This window comes from Mesocricetus auratus, unplaced genomic scaffold, assembly GCF_017639785.1.
Source record: "Mesocricetus auratus isolate SY011 unplaced genomic scaffold, BCM_Maur_2.0 Super-Scaffold_100676, whole genome shotgun sequence".
In the NCBI taxonomy this organism is placed as follows: domain Eukaryota; kingdom Metazoa; phylum Chordata; class Mammalia; order Rodentia; family Cricetidae; genus Mesocricetus; species Mesocricetus auratus.
Window position 1 is genome coordinate 98034072 of NW_024429266.1, and position 14913 is coordinate 98048984.

The 14913-nt window shown below is 55.5% G+C and overlaps 1 protein-coding gene across 2 annotated transcripts in view; it reads left to right on the forward strand.

Annotated features, from left to right (window-relative positions):
* Nucleotides 1-6144: 6144 nt before the first annotated feature.
* The window catches only part of Rfx2 (regulatory factor X2), a 57101-nt gene continuing 48332 nt past the window's right edge, over nt 6145-14913 (forward strand). For both annotated transcript variants that reach the window (XM_013121417.3, XM_013121419.3), the window contains exon 1: nt 6145-6327. The gene's annotated coding sequence lies outside the window, so the exon portion shown is untranslated. The remainder of the gene's footprint in view (nt 6328-14913) is intronic.

The following is a 14913-nucleotide window of genomic DNA, read 5'->3' on the forward strand; positions in this document are numbered from 1 at the left end:
TTTTCAAGACAGGGTCTCATGTACCTCGGGCTGGCCTCCAGATCTCTATGTAGCAGGGGATGGCCTTGAACTGGCCTTTCTGCCTCTTCTGAGCTCAGAGGAGGCTAGGATGACTTCTGGGGCCAGACTCAGTTCATAGGGTGCTGGGGACCGAGGCAGTTTCATGAATGGATCCACACACCCCAGGTATCTCTGGAACTCGCTCTGTAGACCAGGCTGAACTCGAACTCACAGAGATCCGCCTGCCTCTGCCTCCCGAGTGCTGGGATTAAAGGCGTGGGCCACCACCGCCCGGCCCTGTTTTTCTCTTTTCTTGAGACAGTGTCTTGCTATGTAACCTAGGCTGGCCTTCACCTAGTTACCCTCCCGAGAGAGCCTTCCTAGCACTGGGATGACAGATGTGGACCTCCGCCCTGGCTTGAGTGTCCATTACAAGTTACCTGGTCTCTGGTAATTTTGTTTTCATTTGCTTGAGACATAGTCTCAGGTAGCCCAGGCTGACCTAGAACTTGGTATGTAGCCTCCATGGCTGGGAGGGGCTTTGTCTCTGGTGTGTTCGAAACATACCCACCTGCCGCTGTCACCACAGCCGCCTGTGTCAATGAGTCAAGTCACAGGGAAATGTGGGGACTGATGGAGACAAAGCCACAGCCACCAAGGGAGAGGACATGCCCGGCCTCCCAGGTGCTGGACGTCCATTTGTCCACACAAAGCTCACTCCGGGAGCTCTATCCTCATTGTGTTTTCTTGGCAGGGAGTCACGGGCTCCCCTTTGTGTGTGTGTGGAGGAAGAATGTTCGTGAACCTCTGCTTTGGGGTCTTTTTTTTTTTTTGGTGCTTTGAGACAGGGTTTCTCTGCAGCTTTGAAGGCTGTCCTGGAACTGCTCTTGTAGACCAGGATGGTCTCAAATTTACAGAGATCCGCCTGCCTCTGCCTCCAGAGTGCTGGGATTAAAGGCGTGCACCACCACCATCGCCCGGCTGCTTTGGGGTCTTGTGTCCTGTAAGGTCTGACCCTGCACAGGCAGCGAGGACAAAGCCTGTTCTGGGAAGTTGTGTGGGCATGGGCTTCACCCGAGACATTGTGTGGGCACGGGCTTCACCCGAGACATTGTGTGGGCACGGGCTTCACCCGAGACATTGTGTGGGCACGGGCTTCACCCGAGACATTGTGTGGGCACGGGCTTCACCCGAGACATTGTGTGGGCACGGGCTTCACCCGAGACATTGCTTTCCGGGGTCTCTGGCCTCACCAGCTCTCCCTTTCTAAGTGCGCCTTTAACTTGGTTTCTGGTTTGAATTATTTAGTTACTTATTTGTGGGGTGAGGCTCACCCCACAGTGCATGTGGGGGTCAGATGTCAACTTCAGCTCCCCACAGTGTGGGCCCTGGGGGTCGAAGGCAGTTCATCAGGCTAAGCCATCCCCTAGCCCTCAGGGAGCCTGAGTTGACTCAAACTTGCTATGCAGCTCAGGCTACCTTTGACCTCATCATGTAGCCCAGGTTGGTCTTGAAGACTGTCAGCAGTGCTCCTGCCTAAGCTTGTTCCCACTTTGATGGCACCCTCCGACACCTGAGTTTTTAGCGTTGGAGACATCCGGTTCACCTTAGTCTTGGATTTGCTGTGGTGTGTTCACGTGTATGCAACTGCAGGGCCTGTGGCGGTCAGAAGCAGGTATAGGGTCCCCTCAGCTGGAGTCTCAGACAGCTCTGATTAGCCAGATGTGCATGCTGGTGACGGAACCCTCGCCCTAGGAAGAGCTACCAGCACTGGAACTGCGGCCACCTCCCTGGCCCGGGAGTCAAGCCCACACGCCAGGGAAAACCTGCACCATCCAGGCAGCATCTCGGGACCCACAGATGGCAGATTTGAGCCAGCTAAGAATGGTGCAGCCTGTTAGCGGCACACGCCTTTAATCCCAGCACTTGGGAGGCAGAGGCAGAAGGATCTGTGTGAGTTCAAGGCCAGCCTGGTCTACAGAGTGAGTTCCAGGACAGCCAAGGCTACACAGTGAGATTCTGTCTCAAGAAAACCAACCAAACCAACCAACAAATAAAATTGGTGGGCACCAAGGGATGGTTATTGCAAAGCAAATAAACTTCAGACCAGCCGGGCGGTGGTGGCACACGCCTTTAATCCCAGCACTCGGGAGGCAGAGGCAGGTGGATCTCTGTGAGTTCGAGGCCAGGCTGGACCGACAGCCTCCAAAACAATACAGAGAAACCCTGTCTCGAAAAACCAAAAAAAACAAAAAAACAAAAACAAAAACAAAAAAACTTCAGACCAGACTTCCTCACATTCAAAACGGCAAGAAGCCACCCCTTAGGTGTGGGCATCAATGTAGCCCCTCACCCCGGGCATCTAATGAGGATGAAGTAGAAAGACAGCCGAGTGCAATGATCCTATCATTGTCTGTTGCTTAACAAAACCTCTAAGGCCAAGGAACAAAGTTCATTTAGCTCGCATTTAAGGAGGCCTGAATTCCAAGATCCTGTTGATAAAGTCCCCTCCCCCCAAGAGTCACATGGCAAACGAAGGGACACCATCCCTTTTGGAAGCAGGAAGAGACAACTGGCCTGGGCCAGCCTTGGACTTGGGGATCCTGCCTCAGTCTCCCCAGCGATATTGTGACAAGCATGCCTCATCGCCAGGCTTAGGCCAGACGACACTACCCTTAGCCTGGAGCCCACTGTTTCTGCTATGCTGGATGGCCAGGAGCCGCCAGGATCCACTGCCACCATGCACAGTGCTGGGTCACAGGGCAGTGCTGCCTCTGTGGACTTCATGAGCGCTGGGGACGGGGCTCTAGTGTTTGCTAGCTCAGAGTGTACTGCCCACTAAGTCATCTCCAAACTCCTAAATTCCACCGTTTTCTTTTCTTTTGTTTTTTTGGGTGGGGCAGTGGTCTATGTAGAAAAGGTTGGCCTTGAACTCACAGCGATCTGCTTCCCACAAATCCCGCTTTTAAAGGTCAGCTGTGCCTGGTAGGGGGACAGACCTCAGATCCACACAGCCTCCACAGCAACATGGGCACTTTGAGTAATATTTTGGGGTGTCGGCTCAAGCACACCAAGACTCTGATCCAGGAAAGAACTTTGGGGTGAAACAGCCAACTTGGTACTAGAAGACACTGTAAGGACATTTGTGGATGGATTATTTATGTACTGGGGTGCAGGGAGAGGTTGGAGGACAATGACAATGTGTGTAAGTGGTCTTCCTCCAGCACGAGAGTCCCAGGGATGGAACTCAGTTCTTCAGGCTTGGCAGCAATCACTTTTACCTTCTGAGCCATCTTGTTGGCCCCTAAAAAAATTATTTTTCACTTTTGGTTTTTTGAGACAGGATTTCTCTGCGGCTTTGGAGGCTGTCCTGGAACTAGCTCTTGTAGACCAGGCTGGCCTCGAACTCACAGAGATCCGCCTGCCTGTGCCTCCTGAGTGCTGGGATTAAAGGCGTGAGCCACCACCGCCTGGCTCTTTTTTAAATTTAGATTTTTGAAAAAGGTTTGTTTTTGTTTTCAGGGCATGTGTGTTTGTCCCGTGTGCATATTTGGGTACCAAATGCATGACAGGGAGCCCACAGAAGGCAGAAGAGGGATCCAGTCCCTGGAACTATTTACATACAGCTGTGAGCCACCATCCAGGTGTTGGGAATTGGACTTGTGTCCTCTGGAGGAGGAGTCGATGCTCTTAACTGCTGAGCCCTCCCCAGCCTCCACATTAGGGTTAAAGCTGGGCATGGTGTTGCGATCCTTTAATCCCAGCCCTCTGCAGGCAGAGGACGGCAGATCTCAAGGCCAGCCTGTTCTACAGAGCAGGTTCCAGGACAACCCAGGCTACACAGAGAGACCCTGTCTCAAACCCTCACCAAAGATGTTAAGCATGAGGGTGAAGAGACCCCCCCTCAGCATTTTGGTGCCAGCTGCTCTGGGGAACCTTGGCTCGGAGTCTTCACAGTATGGGGGGGACTGGAAGCTTCCAAGTTCACAGGGGAACCCCCCCCCACCCAGTCACCTGGGGCAGCCACATGAGAACAACCAATGAAAACAGCTGGCGCCTGGCTGCAGGCTGGTAAGGTATCTTTACTTAGCAAGGTCTTGCTGAGACTCTCAGAAACTGTCCAGGCTGGCCAGGGAAAAGGGACCCTGCCCAAGCCCCCACACCAGGACTTCAGCCTGTACCACTGATTAAGCACGTACTCATGGGAGGAGGGCGGTGGGAGGGTTCGGAGGGCAAACATGCTTTTGGCCAAGCTGATGATCTGAGTTGACCCCTGGGACACAGGAGGTCAAAGGTGAAAGTGACACCTACAAGTTGACATCTACATGTGTCGACATGCATGTATCTCACCCTAAAGGAATAAATGAAAAAATAAAAATCTAAGAAACGTACTGTCGCCAGCTAATGAGAGGTCAGGACCCTGAGATGAGAGGATCCCCCCCCTCCTTCCCGCCCTCAAGTGTTCCAGGTCTTTCTATGCTTCCCAGAGTCCCCTTGCTGAGGACTGGGCTTCCGTGCCATAGACCCCTGGGGTCACATCCTTAATCTCCAAAGCCGTGTGGTTGCTGAAGGGCTACAGTCGGGGGAAACACAGGTTCTCCTCCTCTCCTGCACGGCGGTTTGTTTGCAAGAGGGGGGAAACACAGGTGAGTTTGTGGGGGCTGGGAGTCTCAGCAGGGCGGACAGCCACCAACCAGTGCCGTGGCCCTAGGCTGCCAGTTCCTCTGATGTCCCCTGTCCAGGGGACAGGGTCTGTGACACCTCTCAGGGTCTGACTGAAGGATCTCACTTGTGCAAAAATGTTTGGTGGCACAGGCCTGTCATCCCAACGGCAGAGAGTCAGGGAGCTCATCAGCTTGAGCCAGTCTGGCCTTCAGGAGGATCTCGTCTAGCTTGGGCTCCTTAGCAAGACTCTGCCTCAAGGAAAAAGTAAAGCTTAGATGGCTTTGGGTACGTAAGTCCAAGTGAGCCAGCGTTCAGTGCAATTGCCCGCACAGCGAATGAACGAATGGAGCTAAGGTCGGAGGGGCCCCTGAATCTCCCACCTGCCCTTTCTCACAACTTATGTCCCTTAGTTGTCAATGTCACCACACTAAGAGCTGTGAAGGTTCCAAGTTTTGACCTGTTCATAACGTATATAATGTGCATACGTGTGTACGTGTGTGTGTGAGAGAGACAGAGAGAGGAGGGAGAGAGAGAGAGAGAGAGAGGGGAGAGAGAGCGAGAGAGAGAGCGAGAGAGAGACGGAGAGAGAGAGAGACAGGGAGAGAGAGAGACGGAGAGAGAGGGGGGGATGGGGGAGAGAGAGAGAAGAGAGAGAGAGAGGAGATGGGGGAGAGAGAGAGAAGAGAGAGAGACGGAGAGAGAGAGAGAAGAGAGAGAGACGGAGAGAGAGAGAGGAGATGGGGGAGAGAGAGAGAAGAGAGAGAGACGGAGAGAGAGAGGAGATGGGGGAGAGAGAGAGAGAGAGCGAGCGAGAGCGCACACCCATCACCCCACACTAGCGAGGTGGAGGCAGGAGGATCAGGAGTTGGAGGCCAGCTTCTGCTACAAATTGAGTTTGAGTACAGGACCCTGTACACACACAAAAAAACAAACAGGGCGGAGTCCTGAGAGGAGGCTCCAGGTGAGGAGCAACTGCTGCTCTTGCCGAGAGCAGCTCACGGCGACAGTCAGGCACCTCGGCGCCAGGCGAGCCGACGCCCTCTTCGGGCCTCCGTGGGCACTGCACGCGTACGCACCGACAAAAAATCTTTCCAAAGACGAAAGGGTTTTCACTCTGTAGACCCTGAAAGAACGGGAGGAAAGCCGTAGTCCCCGCTCCCCTTAGATGGTCAGCGCCTCCGCTTCTGGCAGAGTCGAGGGAACTTGGAAAACACGCGCTGCCCGACGCGCCCCGCCCGCCGGCCCTCGCGCGCCTCCTCCTAACCAACCCAGATCCTCGCGCCTCCCGCCCGGCCACGCCCTTCCCCACAGCGATTGGCCAGACTTCTACTCAAGGGCCTACGAGCAGCCAATAGGTAGAGCGCCCGCCCTCCCCGAGGCCGTTGGAGGAGGGCATGGGCGGGCCGTTGGGGGGGCGGGGCGTGCAGCCTGGTAACCGTTGCCGGGCGCAACGCCCCGCCCCGCGAGGGCTGCGCGAGGCCGAAGCGGGCGGGCGCTAGGTGCCGGCGGGCGGGCGGCGGGAGCCGGAGGAGGAGCGGCCGGCGCCGCCACCGCCGCCGCCATAGATACTGTAGCCGTGGAGACTGTTACTTGCCAACGCGGAGCGACACGCAGCGGCTGCCGCCGCGGGAGCCGCTACCCGAACTCCCCACCGAACTCCAGGTGAGCTGTGCTGGCCGGGGCAGGGGGCGGTGGCGGGCGGGGACCCCGCTGGGGGGGTCGCGGGGGCGGGCGCTGCGGGACCCAGCGCCCCAACTTTGCAGACGCCAACCTCGCCTACTTCTGATCGCACTTCTGATTTGGGGGCGCCCTGGGCTGAGGGAACCCCGCTCACACTCTTCAAAGTTTGTAAAGTGTAGCGATCTTTTCTCGGGTTTGACGCACTAAATCTAACTTTGAGGGGCAGGGACTCCAGAAGGTCCCCTGTCTCTTATTTTTAGTCAGAAATGCCCGGAGTGGGGAGGCGTCCCCAAAGTAGCTCCTCACTCTCATTACCCCAAAGCCTGGATTGGGGCTCCCCCGAATCTGCTCCTTACAGTCATCACCCAAAACCTGAGTTGGGGGCTGCTACAGAGCCTGCCATCTCACCCAAGTCTGAAAGCCCAGGGACATCGTCTCCCCTTTACGCTTCTGAAATCAGGGTGCTCTGGGACCCCGGTTTCATCCCCGATCTTGACTCCGAGGGTAGCCGTCTGTTTGCTCCGTAAGTTCCGAGCGTCCGGTTTCCTGCTTGACTCAGACACACTGGTTTTGGGGGCACCGCCCCCCGCACCTCTCTCTTGTGCCTCGACCAAAATAGTCAGTGCGCTTGTCCTGGGGAAGGATTCCTGCCCCTCGCACTCTGTTGTCCACCCCAAACTCCCCGGCGCCCCTGATCCTCGGGCCCCCTCCCCGCCGCGTGAAACCCACAGCACTGCGTTTGGGGTGTCCCGGGACCTTTCCCACGCCGCCCCGGGAAGCTCGCGCGCACCGGCAGCTTCCTCTTTTCCGCCGGGATCCGCAATCCAGAAAACTTTCCCGAGGGAAAGCGTGGTGCGGACCGTTTGCAGAAAGCCGGGAGGCCGGGAGAGTGCGTGCGCTCCGGTGCGTGCGGACCCCACCCGTACACACGCACGCACACCCCAAAACACCCGAGTCTCTTCCCGCCCCTCCCCTGGGCCGCGTTCGTCATCGGGATTCGCTAGAGCGCGCTGGTTTCCTCGCTCCCCAACCCCCCGCCCTTGCCGTGCTCCGCTCGCAGCAGCTTTACCCGGAATCTGGTTCCGCCGAGGAAAAAGCTGTGATTGGGTGTTAAATAACTTTATTAGCATGCGCTACTCGTGCTCGCCTCGGCCTCTGACCTTTCCCTGCATGGATGTGTTCCCCATCCCCACGCACCCTTCCCTCCTCCCTCCCCTGGTGACACCTCTGTCCCACCCAGTCCCTCTTCCACTTTTGGCCTCTTTTTCCCTGAAGAGCGTGAGTCCTGTGGGGGTTGCTCTCAGGAGGGGCACCTGGAAGGTGGTCACCACCCCAAGGACAATGGCTCTCTCCCCGGCACCCGCGCTAACTGCCTGTAGGTCCTTGGGCATCAGATGATTATGGCTAAGTGATTCGCTTCTCTGTTTAACTTTTATATGCGTGTGTTTATTGTGTTGCCTGAGAGCACACGCGCGCACAGACACGTGGGGTCCCGGGACCTTGGGTCGGCAGGCCTGGCGGCCGAGCCCGTACCATACGCCTGAGCCACCTCCCGGCTGGCTGTGGGATGGGCTTTAACTTAAAGTGAAGTAAAAATACTTCCAGGGAAATCATGGCATTGATAATAAAACAGCGACACGGAACTTTTTAAATCCCTTTCTGTCCATCTTTTTAACCTCTCTGGCCAGCCTGTGGAGGGCCTGTTTGATAGGAGGTTGCCCCTGCACTTCCTCCCTGCCGGATCAAGGACTGGAATAGACTGGAAAATCCTGCCGGGTGTAGCCACCGCCCCCTCCCACTAGAGAAGAGGCCTGGGAGAGGAAAAGCTCCTACCACCAGGCCGCCATGTCTGACACTTACCGGTTAGCAGCCAAGGAGCGGATTTTGGATACTTTGACTGAGTGGTTTTTCAACCCAATACAATGTTCTACTGCCTGTCCTGTGTGCATCCTGAGGACCCTGAGCCCCAGGGTCACAACTGTGTCACCACACTCAGCCTTTAAAGTAAGCTTACAACTCTTACTGCATGAAGGGTCCATGGTGCCTTAAACTATATTAGTAGTGGTATTTTCTTCTTTTTTGTATTCTCTCTCTCTTTTTTTTTTTTTTTTTTTTTTTTTGGTTTTTTGAGACAGGTTTTCTCTGTGGCTTTGGAGGCTGTCCTAGAACTCACTCTGTAGACCAGGCTGGCCTCGAACTCACAGAGATCCACCTGCCTCTGCCTCCGGAGTGCTGGGATTAAAGGCGTGCGCCACCACTGCCTGGCAGTAGGGGTATTTCTAAATCTTTTTATTATTTTAGTGTGTGTGCATCACCTAACGTATGTACATGTGGAGGTCGGAGGACAAGTTACAGGAGTTGGCCCTTCTCGTGGGTCTTGGGTTTCAAATAAGGGTTATCAGGCTTGGCAGCAAGCCCCCTTCCAGCCCCACTGGTGACATGCATATTCATATGTGCTAATCAACACACTAACACATTCACATAGTAATTAGCCCATCTATAAACTGATGGTTGCCTGGCTCGTTGAATCCTTAGCTAGAAGGAACCGTGTGTGTTGTTTTCTTCCTGGTTTGCCTACTGTTTCTTGAGGCGGCTAGACTTCGCGCGTGTGAGGCAACCCCTTCCCAGTTCTTTACATTTTACTGTAGTTTCTGGAGATGGGCCTCACTGTGTAGACCAGGCTGGCCTAGAGCTCGCTATGTACACAGGTTGGCTTCGGACTCTCAGAGATCTGCCTGCCTCTGCCTCCCGGGTGCTGTGACTGGAGGCGTGCGCCACCACCCCAGCCCGTACCGGAATTCCAGCCCGCCTGTGTCCAGCATTAGTGCGTGCATGGCTGCTCCTTTGTAAGTGTTTCCTCATACCTGAGGTGGCCAAGTCCAGCTCCCCATGCCCCCCAAGTCCGTCCTCCCCAGAGGATGTGTGTGTGAAGTCCTCCAGCTGACCTAGGGGCCATTTGTCTCTGTACTGGAAAATGACAGTGTTTAAGGTTCTGCTGTCTCCTCTGGGCTCTCTGTCCAGTGCCCCATGTACGGTTTGTGCACATCTGACTTGGTTTTACACTGTTGGGGATGGATTCGGGACCTCAAATGTGCCTTCAAATGCTCACCACCAAGTCATGACCCTAGCTATAATAAAAGCCACTAGGATTTCACCCTCACCTCCAATGTTGAGTGTCCTCCCTCTGCCCCCCCATTTCAGGCGTCATGGTGAACCATGAGTTTGCGGGTGGCCAGCCCACTGGGCCGGGCAGCTTTGACGTCTGAGGTCACCAACTCTCAGATGCCAACACCGTGATGTCTGGAAGGGAGCCACTGGGAGGCAAGCTGGCCTGGCCTTCATGCCAGGACTTGAACTCAGCCCCCAGGACCGGGCACCCAGCCCTGTGCAGCTCAGCTCTTTGTCACAGCCACATTCCTGTCGAATGAGGTGTGTGTGGGCCTGGCTGGTTGCTGGTTCTGCCTCCCTGCCCAGTACCTGGCAACCCTGGCTTCTTTTTGGGGCCCTCGTGAATCCTGTGATATCTTGTTTGCCAAGATGGCTGACTGACCTCTAATTCCCTATAGACCCAGCTGCTGCTGGTGATGTGCGTCTCTAGGACTCACTGATTAACTGAGGAATATTATACAGCCGTTTAAAGTGTATACAGCTGGATCTGGCTCACAGTTAAGAGCACTTGCTGCTCTCGTAGAGGACCGGGTGTGGTCTGCAGCCGGGGATCTGGTACACTCTTCCGGACTTCATGGGCACCAGGCATGTAGATGATGTCCTGTACATGCAAACAAAAAGTCCATACACGTGAAATTATAGTTTAAAGCATGGCAGAGTGACAGGCTGGGGCTCAGGTAGAGCAGGTGCCTGGCATACGCAAGCCTTGGGTTCTGTCCCCAGCGCTTGGAGGAACGGAAACTAGGTGTGTAGAGCACTGGGGAGGCAGAGGGAGAAGGGTCAGGGGTTCAAGGTCATCTTTGGTTACATAATGAGCTCAAGGCCAGCCTGGGCTACATGAGACCACTCCCAAGACAGACAGACGTGCTGCGGCCTTGCGTGGTTAGGAGTGAAGACCAGATTTCTAGGTCAGGAAGGGCACGGGTCCTGGGGTGGAGAGCTGTGTGGGACCCACCGGGCACACTCAGGGCAGAGCAAGGCGGCCGGCCGGCTGCTACGTGGTGTCTGGAGGGCGGTGAGGTGGGGGTGGAGCCATGGAGATGGGCAGGCAGGTGTGGGATGGAGGTGTTTGAGCTGTGTCCAGGAAGGGCTGCCTGCATCTTGTCAGACGCTAGTCACCATCCCCACTAGCTGAACGCCCCCTCAGGGTGCAGAAGGTAGTCAGTCTAGAGGGCCAAGGGGACGGGCAAGGTAGCCAGGGCTTCAGCAAACCTCAGACTGGCTGCCAGCAGCTGATGGGGAGAAGGGGCATGGTCATGTTTTCACGAAACTTCCAGAAGGTTTTAGCCTAAGCAGGGCTTGTTAACAACGATTCTTGAGTCAAAGCCTGCTGGTTATTTTTAAATTGGGGTGGGGGGCTGTGGTTTGCCTGGTTGGCCTCGGACTTGCTATATAGCCAAGGATGACCTTAAACTCCTCAACATCATTCTGTCGTCACCTACTGAGTGCTGGGGTGACAGTCATGTGCCACCATACCTGTTTAGACAAAGCTGGGGTGGGACCAGGACTCCTTGGGTGATAAGCGCTTTGCACACTGAGCCTGTGACTCCACAATCTCTCTCGTATGAAGCAGTGACGGATGTGAGCATCTGTGACACAAGAGTGTCCATCCAGCTCGAGCTGTGTCCCTTCCCCTGTGTCTTGAAGGACTGGAGTCCTCTGGGGTCAGAGCTTCTGGTATCTGCACTGGTGGCTGCAGCTGCAGTGGGAGAGGTGACAAGGACTGAGGTGTCTGTCCCAAAGGGCTCTCAAGGCCTGGGTGTCACCACTGCGTCCCCGTCCTTCAGGAAGGACAGTGACCTCCCTGAAATGTATGACTTTAGGGCCAGCAGAGCCTGGCAATTCAGTGACCTCAGGGGTGTGGAGGGGGTGGGGTGGGAGCCAGCAGGGGCCATGTGTGCGCAGGACACGGGACAGCAGGGAAGCAGGGAGCTGGGTGGGGCATAATGGGTTGAGGGTGGGTATTCAAGCCAGAGGTCAGGCCAGGGATGTATGTTCAAGACCGGATGGACACTGAGAGGAAGACAGAGGAGCCAGTGATGCCTACCAGACTCACAGCTGGCCTGTGTCATTCAGACACACCGCCCAGCCACATGGAGAACATCTGTGGCTGTCTCTGTCCCCTTCTGCCCTGATGAAAGCTCTACAGCCTTTGGACACCAACCTCCAGCCCCTGGTACCCAGTCCCGGCTCCCGCCTCTGTGGATCGCAGGGCATTGGGACATCCTGTGTGTGGGCTTCTGTGTCTGGCTCATTTTCAATGAGCAGTTGGGTCTCCATAGTCCCCTGCTGGTGGAATGACTGATGTTGTCACCTCACTGCAGCTGGAGTTAGCTACAACCCCTGCAGCTGAACACACCTGTGAGGGGTTTTTTTGGGGGGAGGGTTGTTGCATCATTTGAGGTCAGAAACCCACCCTAAATCTGGGCCACACCTTCAGGAGGCAGCTCACATGAAGGGACGTGGAAGGATGCTTGTGCTGTAGCTCTCCCGCCCTCTCGATGGCAAGTTTATCTACCCTGATGCTGACAGAACCCGGCATGGGCTGATGCCTGGCAGCTCCAGGGCCTCCCTGGCCTCCACAGAGGGACTGCTGAGATGTCTGGTCTCGGGGACCAAGGACCACTGGGGCGGCACCAGGAGACAGCACAGAATGACTACTTGGAGCCCAGCCTGTGAGCGACTCTAACAAAGTCCATGAGTATGTGTGCTCTGTCCCTTAGAGAAACCTGGAAAGTCGACTAGACCAAGTATCAGAGTTTCCTTCCTTTTCATGGGTGAGCAATATTCCAGTGTGTGCGTGGACCACATTGTGCCTGTTCATCCGTCTGTCCACCCACCCACCCACGCCACTGTTTCCACCCGACACTGAGTCACTTCCCAGACTGAACACCAAGAAGACGGAAAGATCAAAGCGGAGAAATGTCAGTCAGGAGAAGAGGCAGCGACCGGAAAGACCGGCGGCTGGGCTCCCTGGGAGTGGCAGGCATCAGGCTCTGCCTAGCCCTGCTGTCTTGTTCCCTGCAAACTGTTCACCTCTGAGAAACATCGCGCCTCCCAGAATACATTCTGTCTAAGAGGTAGTCTATGGCCTAGGTTCTTGGAAGAAGTTTCTAGAAATGTGTGCTGACTCCGTCTGTGTCACCACCAGTCTTTACCGCCTCTTCGAGGCCACCAGACCATCAAAAACGCCCTGGAACCTCGGGTTCCTAGGCCGGTAAAGGAGAGGTCATGCTCCCCCTTTAACACCCACACACCTTTCTTTCTTTCTTTAAGGTGATCTAACTGCATTGGTGCGAAGGTAAGACATCGCCGGAACTGGAGTTCAGGCAGCCGTGAGCTGCCCTGTGGGAGCTCTTAACTGCTGAGCCGTCTCTCCAGCCCCCTTTCCCACTTTTCTAGAAGACTCCTTCAGGCCGTCCTTTTCTGTCCATTCAGCAAACGGCTGTGTGCCAGTCAGCCACCCTCGGTCCTTAATTGAGTGACTGCCCGTGTTTGAGGGTGTGCCGGCGAGGTGGCCTCGTGTCCGCAGTCCCGGCCTGTGCTCCAGGAGTGCGCGCTGTGCGAGCCCTTTAGAGGCCTGTGTCCGCCCAGCCCCGACACTCAACCACGCTCCTCGCCTCACACAGGCCAAACATGGCGGTCTGGGAAAGCATCTCCTTCCGCTCAGCTTGCGACTTCCGGTCAGGAATCTATCCTTCCGCTTCAAATATGCGCGCGCAAGAGCACCGGAGGAGGGGGGCGGGGCGGGTCAGGGCGCCTTCCACCCTGGGGTGGGGATCGAACCTGCGGTGTGAGGATTGACAGCAGGCGATGGTGGCCAGAGTTGAGTTCTTTTGTGTACCGTCCCCAGGGTCTCAGTGGTTTGTGAGGTCTCAGTGCGCAAGTGCAGAGGGCTGAGCATACAGTGTAGGCTCTTAAGTGCTTGGTTCTGTTTGGCTGATTCTGCCCAGATTCTGCTCTTGGTCCAGTTTGGTAGTTTCCAGAGATTTCATTGTGTTTAAAATTGAATGTGGGACAAATGCAGACCGTCTGAAGACAGCAGTTCCGCCGTCTGTCAGTCCATGCATCCATCCATCCCTAAACCGGAGATTTCCTGTTAATTTCGAGGAAAAGGAAGTTGGGAGGAAACTCCCTAGTGTTGCAATTTTATTTTTTTATTATATCTTTTCCATTTATTTCTTGAGATTATAATACCTTATTACACTTTAAATTTTATTTTGGTGTCTGTGTGCGTGTGTGTGTGTGTGTGCGCGCGTGCGTGCGTATGTGTGTGTGTGTGTGTGTGTGTGTGTGAGTTGGAGGACAGCTGTGGGAGTCCGTCTGTCCTTCCATTGTGCGTGTGTGTGTGTGTGTGTGTGTGTGTGTGAGTTGGAGGACAGCTGTGGGAGTCCGTCTGTCCTTCCATTGTGCGTGTGTGTGTGTGTGTGTGTGTGTGTGTGTGTGTGTGTGTGTGTGTTAGTTGGAGGACAGCTGTGGGAGTCCGTCTGTCCTTCCATTGTGTGGGTCCCAGGGCCGGAACTCATGTTGGCAGGGTTAGCAGCAGTGCCTTTACCCCTGAGCCTCTGGCCGTCTGTGGGAGCTGCAGGGTCATCTTGGAAGCTGGTCCTGGCTCAGGTGGTGTCCTGGGAGGAAGTAGCCACTGACTGAGAGCTGTGTAAAGTTCTTTCATTTTGCTACCAGATCTTGCCCCTGGCTGTGGCCTGCACTCTCCCTCAGCCCCTCAGCTCTTCCTGGAGTGTGAGTCTTGGAATGCTAGGCACACAGATCTCCCCTCCCTCTGCTAGGCACACAGAGCCCCCTCTGCTAGGCACACAGAGCCCCCTCCCTCTGCTAGGCACACAGAGCCCCCTCTCTCTGCTAGGCACACAGAGCCCCCTCCCTCTGCTAGGCACACAGAGCCCCCTCCCTCTGCTAGGCACACAGCCCCCCTCTGCTAGGCACACAGAGCCCCCTCTCTCTGCTAGGCACACAGAGCCCCCCTCTCTCTGCTAGGCACACAGAGCCCCCTCTCTCTCCTAGGCACACAGAGCCCCCCCTCCTCCCTCCCCCCTCTCTGAGTCCCGGCTGAGCAAAATGCCCATTATGAAGGAAAGATATATACTGAATGTTACTATTGAAGCGCTGGAGGGGGTGAATTGCTTGGAAGGCCTGGTCTTGCTGCTGCTGCTCTACAGAGCTGCCTAGCAAATGCTCACCCCTGAGTCATAGGTGTCATATAGCCCAAGGCCGACCTCCACCTCCATGCTGGCTGAGGGTTACCCTGAACTCTCAGCTTCCGCTTCCCAAGTACTAGGTGTGCACCACCCATCCCATGTAATGGGGTGCTGGGGATGGCACCCAGGGTCACATAACATGCTAGCATGCTCTCTATCCATGGCCACAGCCTCTGAAACTACA